The sequence below is a fragment of the Candoia aspera genome, chromosome 8, assembly GCF_035149785.1.
Source record: "Candoia aspera isolate rCanAsp1 chromosome 8, rCanAsp1.hap2, whole genome shotgun sequence".
NCBI lineage: Eukaryota > Metazoa > Chordata > Lepidosauria > Squamata > Boidae > Candoia > Candoia aspera.
The window spans coordinates 72742912-72751230 of record NC_086160.1 but is presented as its reverse complement, the minus strand read 5'-3'; the positions used below and the strand labels follow the sequence as shown (position 1 = coordinate 72751230).

Genomic DNA, 8319 nt, shown 5'->3' with positions numbered 1-8319 from the left:
CCATCTTAAAGTGGCCAAGGTTGAAAAAAGCTGTTCTAAATGATTTTGCACCCATCGGGTCTTCAAACATTTGCCTTTTGTTCCCTTGGAATTTGCTGCTGGATTCTTCAGATTTCCGCCGGACTCTTGCAAATTCTAATTCCCCAGGGGAGACCCACCGCTGGAACACGGGGGGCGCAGCCTCCAGCCCTCTGCACCCCCGAGGTTGCCTTTGGACAGGCTGGCCAGAGGGGCGGACAGGAGGCTCCAGAAAGTCACCCCAAAGCGGCGCCTGCGGGGGGCCCGGGACCAAGCCAAGCGCATCCTGGCTCGGGGCAGCCTTGCACGTGGGTGGCGAAGAGGCAGCCCAGGGAGGGCCCCCTCCAACTTTTTCCCCGCAAGGGGGGTCAGAAGGGGGCGCGCCCACGCCCCCCGGCGGCATTCCCACGACCGCGTCCCTCCAGCTACCGCGGCTACCCGTCCTTCCCCGCCCGCGTGGCCGCCGTCGCCAAGCAACGCGGTCCCGGGCTCCAGGGCGGCACCTGCGCAGTGGGCGCCGCCCGCCCGCGGCTCGCTCGTCCTAGCGGGAGGCACCTGCGCCACCCGTCCTCCCCACGCACGCACCCCAGCTCCCTCGCGCCACGGCGCAGGCGCGCACTGCTCCTCTGGCAGCGCCGGCCGGGCGGCAGTGGAAGGCAGGCGCGAGGCTGAGCCGGGGGGCGGGCCCGGCCGTCGGCGGCGCGCGTTGGCTGGCGGCGCGCGGGAGGCAGGCAGGCAGGGGGCGCGCGCGCGGCTGCCCGCCCCCTTCGGTCGTGGCTCGCCAGCTCCGCTGCCACAGCCGGGCGTGAGGCGGCGGCGGCGGCGGCGGCGGCAACGGCGGCTCTCCCGGTCGCGAGCTGAGGTGAGGCCGGGGCAGAGCAGAGCATCCTCCTCCCCCTCCTCCTGTGCCGCCCCTCCTCCACCCTTCCCCAGCCCCCCCCGCCCTCAGGCTCTTCCCGCCCCCCGCGCTCCCCCTCCGTCACCTTTCGCCCCTCTCCGCTCGCGCCGCCCTTACCTTTCCCTCCGTCCCTCCCTCCCGCCGGCCATCCTCCCTTCCTTTGTGTCCGCCGCCGCCGCGACGGGGTCCTACCCGGAGCCTCGGAGCGGTTGGAGATGATGCGTCTCTGCCGTACCCACCCAGGCATGGGCAGGCTGGCACGGGCACCCAACACACGCACGCATCTGTGCCGGGGCATTAGCTAGACACATGTGCATACGTGCACCCGCACACACGTTGGCAGACAGATGCCTGCGGGCATGCCTGCTTGCCTCGGGGGCACGCGTCCTAGGCACGCAGCCCCCCTTGCATTTGCCTCTCCGCACACCCGGAGCTCCCCTCCCCGTTTTCCCCTCCCCGCTTCCCTTTCTCTTGTTCACAAGGCGAGCGGGCGAGCGGGCGGGCGGGGGGGGGGGCGAGGAACCGATCATCCCTCCACCTCCCCAAACGAAAGGGCTAAATGGAAATCGGGGGGTCCCCCCCCCGTTTTCCTGCATCGTGTGTGCGTACGGGCATGGTGCAAGCGGGAGAGGATCTGGTCTGAGAGCCGCGTGCGAAACATCCTTCTTCCCGTTTATACGGCAGGGACGCTCCCTCCTCTTTTATTAAATGGGTCTTTTATTCCGCCAGAGGCTGGGTTGTCTGAAAGCGTCCCTTTGATTGGAAACTCCTTTGGCTGCCTTAAAATTATGCTCCCCTCCTGTCCCAGAAGAGGTCCGGGGATGAAAAGGGAGCATGTGGTTGAAAAGAAGCTCTCAAAACCAGTTTTTTTAAAAAAAATATTATTATTATTATTGCTTGTTCTCTGGACGATTCCAAGCCACCTGCTTCACCTTTGATTTGGGATTCCTTTTGAAATGTTTGTAGTGTTGCCAGCATTTGTTCACAGGAGAAAGCCATTTACCTTGGCCATAACTATGGTAGAGCCTTTTTTAATTAAAAAAAATAAAATAACACAAGTAGTTTGGGTATTTCTCACCTGCGTGCCATCAAAGAAAAGTTATGGAAGTTTGGGGAATGGGAGCTGGTTGATACTCTGCATATGAATGGAGTTTCATTAAGTGTTATCTTTAACACCCCCCCCCCCCGTTGAGGTTTGTGCTCAATTCTAAGGAAATTTTGAGAAGGATTTGGAAAAAAAGATGATTGGATGGAGAAAAAGAAACTTCTAATGTTACAATATACCTGCTTTTCTAGCAGTGCACTGTAGTGTTGACTTCATAGCTAAACAAGGTTGTTGGGTACTGAATGTGGAGATTGCTGGTTGGGTTTTAGATAGATACACTGTTACTATATCTTACTGTTTTGTTTTGTTTTTCTTGTTAGATAAATTGTCAGTAATGTTAATTCATTTTCAGTTGTGTTGGTAGAAAATACGTTCTTTTTAAAATACTTAGTCATTGAACTTTTTAAAAATTATGAACTTGAGCTTCTGCTCTGTAACTTTGACATGTCCAAAATGCTGTAATCAGCAGCTCAAGGTTTGTATGTGATTATTAATGAATATTTCTCAGAGACTAAACTCTGTTAATTTATCCAAATTATCGATAGTGTTCTTGTGTATTCTGAATGAGTATAGCAGTCATGCTTGTGGTTTCTATTAAGAAAAACACTATTTTTTTTAAAAAAGGGGGTAATTTAGTCGTAATTATTTGCAAAGCTGGAAGTATATATGAATGGCATTGTATGATCATTGGAGTTTTTTTAAATTAGTGATCAGTGGGGTACCCTGGAAGATCCTTCCAACTCTATGATTCTAGGAATCTATGATGAAACAAAAATCGAATAACATAGGAAATAAAACAGAAATAATTAGTATAGAGACATATTTGATACTTATTTGGGCTTTTTAGTTATGCTTAATTGAAACAACAGATGTAATCTTTCAATGGTATTTATTTATTTATTTATTTATTTATTTATTTATTATCTCACCTTTATTATTTTTATAAATAACTCAAGGTGGGGAACAAACCTAATGCTCTTTCCTCCTCCTATATTCCCCACAACAACAACCCTGTGAGGTGGGTTGGGCTGAGAGAGAATGACTGGCCCAAGGTCACCCAGCCGGCTTTCATGCCTAAGGCGGGACTAGAACTCTCATAGCACGCCTGATTGGCTCTTGGGCTGAGAGAGAGGGACTGGCCCAAGGTCACCCAGCCGGCTTTCATGCCTAAGGCGGGACTAGAACTCTCATAGCACGCCTGATTGGCTCTTGGGCTGAGAGAGAGGGACTGGCCCAAGGTCACCCAGCCGGCTTTCATGCCTAAGGCGGGACTAGAACTCTCATAGCACGCCTGATTGGCTCTTGGGCTGAGAGAGAGGGACTGGCCCAAGGTCACCCAGCCAGCTTTCGTGCCTAAGGCGGGACTAGAACTCTCATACCACGCCTGATTGGCTCTTGTGCTGAGAGAGGGGGACTGGTCCAAGGTCACCCAGCCGGCTTTCATGCCTAAGGAGGGACTAGAACTCTCCTACTATGCCTGATTGGCTCTTGGGCTGAGAGAGAGGGACTGGCCCAAGGTCACCCAGCCAGCTTTCGTGCCTAAGGCGGGACTAGAACTCTCATACCACGCCTGATTGGCTCTTGTGCTGAGAGAGGGGGACTGGTCCAAGGTCACCCAGCCGGCTTTCATGCCTAAGGAGGGACTAGAACTCTCCTACTATGCCTGATTGGCTCTTGGGCTGAGAGAGAGGGACTGGCCCAAGGTCACCCAGCCAGCTTTCGTGCCTAAGGAGGGACTAGAACTCTCCTACTATGCCTGATTGGCTCTTGGGCTGAGAGAGAGGGATTGGCCCAAGGTCACCCAGCCAGCTTTCATGCCTAAGGAGGGACTAGAACTCTCCTACTATGCCTGATTGGCTCTTGTGCTGAGAGAGGGGGACTGGTCCAAGGTCACCCAGCCGGCTTTCATGCCCAAGGTGGGACTAGAACTCACAGCTTCATGTTTTCTAGCCCAGCACCTTAACCACTAGACCAAACTAAACAAACAGCATATATTAATACCATTCAGGATATTTATGAAGCATGAATAGGGACTGTTAACTCCAAATTGTACAGATGTGTGGTGTAATCTTAAATATATTGATACGTTCACTTGAGTAAAACTTTTAGCCATGGGTGTCCACATGTACATTTAATGGGACTTGCTGGTAGCAATATGAATCATATGTCACTGATTTTTGAGATGCAGAACTCTAAACTACATTGTATTTCTAATTTTGTGCTCCTGTAGAAGAGAAATATTGTTAATACCTTGTAATGAGTCAAAAGGCCAGCGAGCACTTTAAGTAATTTACACTGTAATCATATATACACTTTGGCTGTAGAAATCAAATAAGATTACTTTTGAATTTATATATTTGAGTATTGTTTAGAGACTTTTATTATTTTTTTATGCACCTACTTGTAAGAGCTCTGTCTTATCATCTCCCCCCCCCCCCCCGCCCCAACAGCCAGTCAGATGGCCATAGAAACATATGCAAGATGTGAGTGCAAAGCCCTCTCCTGCTGTTGTTGCCTGGCAGCTGGTATTCAGACAAATCACACCTCTCATCCCGGAGTTATTATATAGTTACTGTGAGTATTAGTCGTAGAGAGGCTTATCCCTAAGAAATTTGGCTGATCCTCTTTTAAAACCTTACAAAATTGGAGGCTGTCACTTGACTCTTCTGTCATTTAATTTTATTTTGAGGACTCCATGTTCTAGTTTTATGAGAGCATAAGAAAAAAACATGCCCCTGTTCATTTTCTCTGTATCATGTATAATTTTATACTCCTTTATCAGATACCAGCCCTCCCCATTACTTGCATTTTCTGTTTCTAGCAATATGTTGTTCTCCTTTCATAGGAGTTTCTCTCACTTTCTGATAATTTTGGATGACCTCCTCTCTGTGTCTCTTCCCCTGCTTGGGGAGGGGGGGCATCTTTCTACACTTTTGTTGAACTGTATTGCTTAGAATTCTGTTGTCATTTTCCCCAAATACTGCTATGGTCACATCAGAGATTAGTATAAAAGCAGTGTGATATTGTCAGTTACATTTTCAACTCTTCTTCTGTGTATTTATTTCCTTTTTTTATATAACGATCAAGTGGTCATTTAGCTAGTCTTTCCAGCTACATGATTTATTTCCTGATCCATCACTCCCAGCTCAGGGATCAGGGACATCCAGTTTTACGTGATCTTAAAGATGTTTGTCCTAATGTGAATTAGTTTGCATCCAGTTACATTATTCATCTCCTCAGTTTGAAAAGATCCTTTTGGAACTCCTTGAAATCCATTTGTGTTATCTGCAAATGTGGTCGGGTCACTCTTCAATCCAACTGCACATAATTTCTCAGCAGATTAAAAGGCATTGTTCCTCATAGTGCATATGATGAAGCAACTCAGAAAAACTGATGCCTTCTAATACGATTTGTTGGAAGCGATGCTACCAGATTCCTGATTTTTGCCATGATAGATTTATGTGGCTTTCTTCCTACAATGTCACCCACAGAACATTAATAGAAATCCTTGAGAATCCCAGTTTTTACACCCTTCTATCAAAAGAGTAAGTTATCCATTTATTCCAAAAGAAATGTGTATATCAGCTTAACTTCCCAATGATAATCCACTGTAGTTTAGGACAGAATTGATTTCTATCAACATCTTACCAGGATGAACAAGCTTATGTTGTAAGCTGCCCAGAGCTGTTAAGTGAATGGGTGGCATATATATCTTCTAAATAAATAAAAACAAAGAATAAGTTCTGTTTGAACTTTCTGTAAAACACATTCCCAACTCCTGAAGAAACAAGATGCATCCTTAAACCAGCATAGATAGATTGTTTGGCAGATGCGTTCAAAACGTTATGTAGAACACCCAGGGTAATGTAGAAGCAGTGTGTTAATGCAGGTGGTCCTCACTTAACGACCATTTGTTTAATGACAATTTGGACCTACGACGGTGCCAAAAACCGACTTACAACCAGTCCTCACACTTAAAACCATCGCAGCATCCCCACAGTCACGTGATCATGATTTGGATGCTTGGCAACCAGTTCGCATTTATGACCATCGCAGCATCCCGTGGTCATGTGATCACCATTTTCGACCTTCCCAGCTGGCTTCTGGCAAGCAAAATCAATAGGGAACCATGTGATTCACTTAATGACCATGTGGTTCGCTTAACCCCTGCAGTGATTGGCTTAACGACCGTAAGTCATAAAATCGGGTTGGATTCACTTAATGACCACTTCGCTTAGCAACTGAAATTCCGGTCCCAATTGTGGTAGTTAAGCGAGGACTATGTGTAAACCTTGGAAATGTTTAGCATTGCAGCATCATAATTTGTTGTAACATCCTAGTCTTGGAAGTTCCAGTTACACTGGAGAACAGGTGGTAACAGTGTTTCCTCTTTCTGGTTTTGCAGAATATATAATGTGGGTGGGTAAACAGATGGGGAAGGACAAATGTAAAAGAGTGTGCTGGACTGTGATCAGTTCAAACAATTTTATCAGCATAGCATAACACCATATTCAGTTCTTTGATGTCTACACTCAGTTATTGAGTACTGACAATAGATGGGAAGGGGTGGAATAATTTATTCAGAAACTCTAAATAAGCATCAGAACCATAATCGCTGTCCGGGTTGGCATAAATTTATCTAAACCTTATTGAAGTTGGTTTTGATTTTAGCCATTTCTGTAAGTAGGTGTTGGGACTGAATTCTAAAAATGCTCTCTTTTGAGAAGAGCTGCTCACGTTTGCTCTCGGCGGTGAACACAAACACTCCTTGTTGAGGCATCTTTCACCATCTCCACAGGTAGCTTCTCCTTTTTCGTTGTTGCTGTGAGCTGTTGGTTAAGTGGTCACTCCCATCTCCCAGAGATCATAATAAGTGTTTGATGTGGAAGAGCAACACGACGTGTGCTGTGGGTGAAAGTATCATCTGGGCTTTCTATAGAAACCTTAAGAAACGGTTCATGGACTATCTTGATTTTTGTTTTCCATTCCCATTCTGCAGTTCCTTTGGCTTTTCTCTCATGTGAGATTATTCCTTAATTTTTATTTCAGTTGCCTGTGTATTTGTATTCCGTTTTAATTCTCATGGTCATAACTAATTATGTGGGTTTTTAGAAAAATTCTGAATTAAAAGATTTTGAGAAGAAATCCTCTTTGAAATAGGCTGACTTCAACAGCGATGTATCTGAATAGTGTTTTTTTTTCCTTTTCAAAGACAGATATCTCTCATTTACATACTAGGAATATCATCTGAAAAGCATTAATAAAAATGCTTTTCAGATTAAAAGGTAAAACTACCAAATATATCTACATTTACAAATTTTATCAATTCATTATTACTAATTAATTTATTACTAATGAATTGTATCAGTTTATCATTAATAAGGAATTTTTGTTCTGAGGAAAAGTTATGTCACTGCTCTTTATCCAATAAAACACTGGATGACAGTGTACTGAGATTGACTAGGATGGAATTACTGCTTTCTATATGAGTTAGAAAATAAACAAACAAACAAATAAATATTTCTGGCTTTATTAGTTTTATAAATAACTCAAGGCGGGGAACATACCTGATGCTCCTTCCTCCTCCTCTTTTCCCCACAACAACCCTGTGAGGTGAGTTGGGCTGGGAGAGAGGGATCGGCCCAAGGTCACGCAGCCGGCTTTCATGCCTAAGGCGGGACTAGAACTCTCATACCACACCTGATTGGCTCTTGGGCTGAGAGGGAGGGACTGGCCCAAGGTCACCTAGCCGGCTTTCATGCCTAAGGCGGGACTGGAACTCTCAAGTCTCCCTGTTTCTAGCTTGGTGCCTTAACCACTAGACCAAACTGGCTCTTTATTAAAAATAGAAATTAGCTTCTGTGCCACTGCTTCTTCCAGTTTTTCAACTTCCCAGTCTGCCTATCACCCTAGAATTCTTTGGAGGTCATCTCCCTTCCAAGTATTGACTAGGTCTAACCCTGCTTAGCTTTATAGCCTGGTCGGAGTAGCCAAGTGCTACCACCTGCTGAGGCTCTCTGTGTTATGCTGCAGGTCAGTTATTTGTAATGAATGAGTCGAATGACAATCTACAGCTCCTCCCAAGCATCCAGTGGGTCTAAAGTTGTTCCAGTTGGGCTTGTATTATTTCAAAGAGTGTTTAAAAATTGTTTTGGTATTTTCTTGATATCACTCTTAAATGTAGGATGGGAATCTGTTGGAGGTGAAGAGGTACATGAACACACACAGTCTCTGAGACTCCAGAGTGTTTAACCCTTGCCCTGCCCCCCCCCCCCAACTGGGAATTGATTTATTTTGC

At 46.2% G+C, this 8319-nt stretch overlaps 1 protein-coding gene across 2 annotated transcripts in view; it reads left to right on the top strand.

Moving 5' to 3' along the window:
* Window positions 1-790: 790 nt before the first annotated feature.
* CTNNA2 (catenin alpha 2) overlaps window positions 791-8319 on the top strand; it is a 586207-nt gene continuing 578678 nt past the window's right edge. For both annotated transcript variants that reach the window (XM_063310026.1, XM_063310025.1), the window contains exon 1: window positions 791-880. The gene's annotated coding sequence lies outside the window, so the exon portion shown is untranslated. The remainder of the gene's footprint in view (window positions 881-8319) is intronic.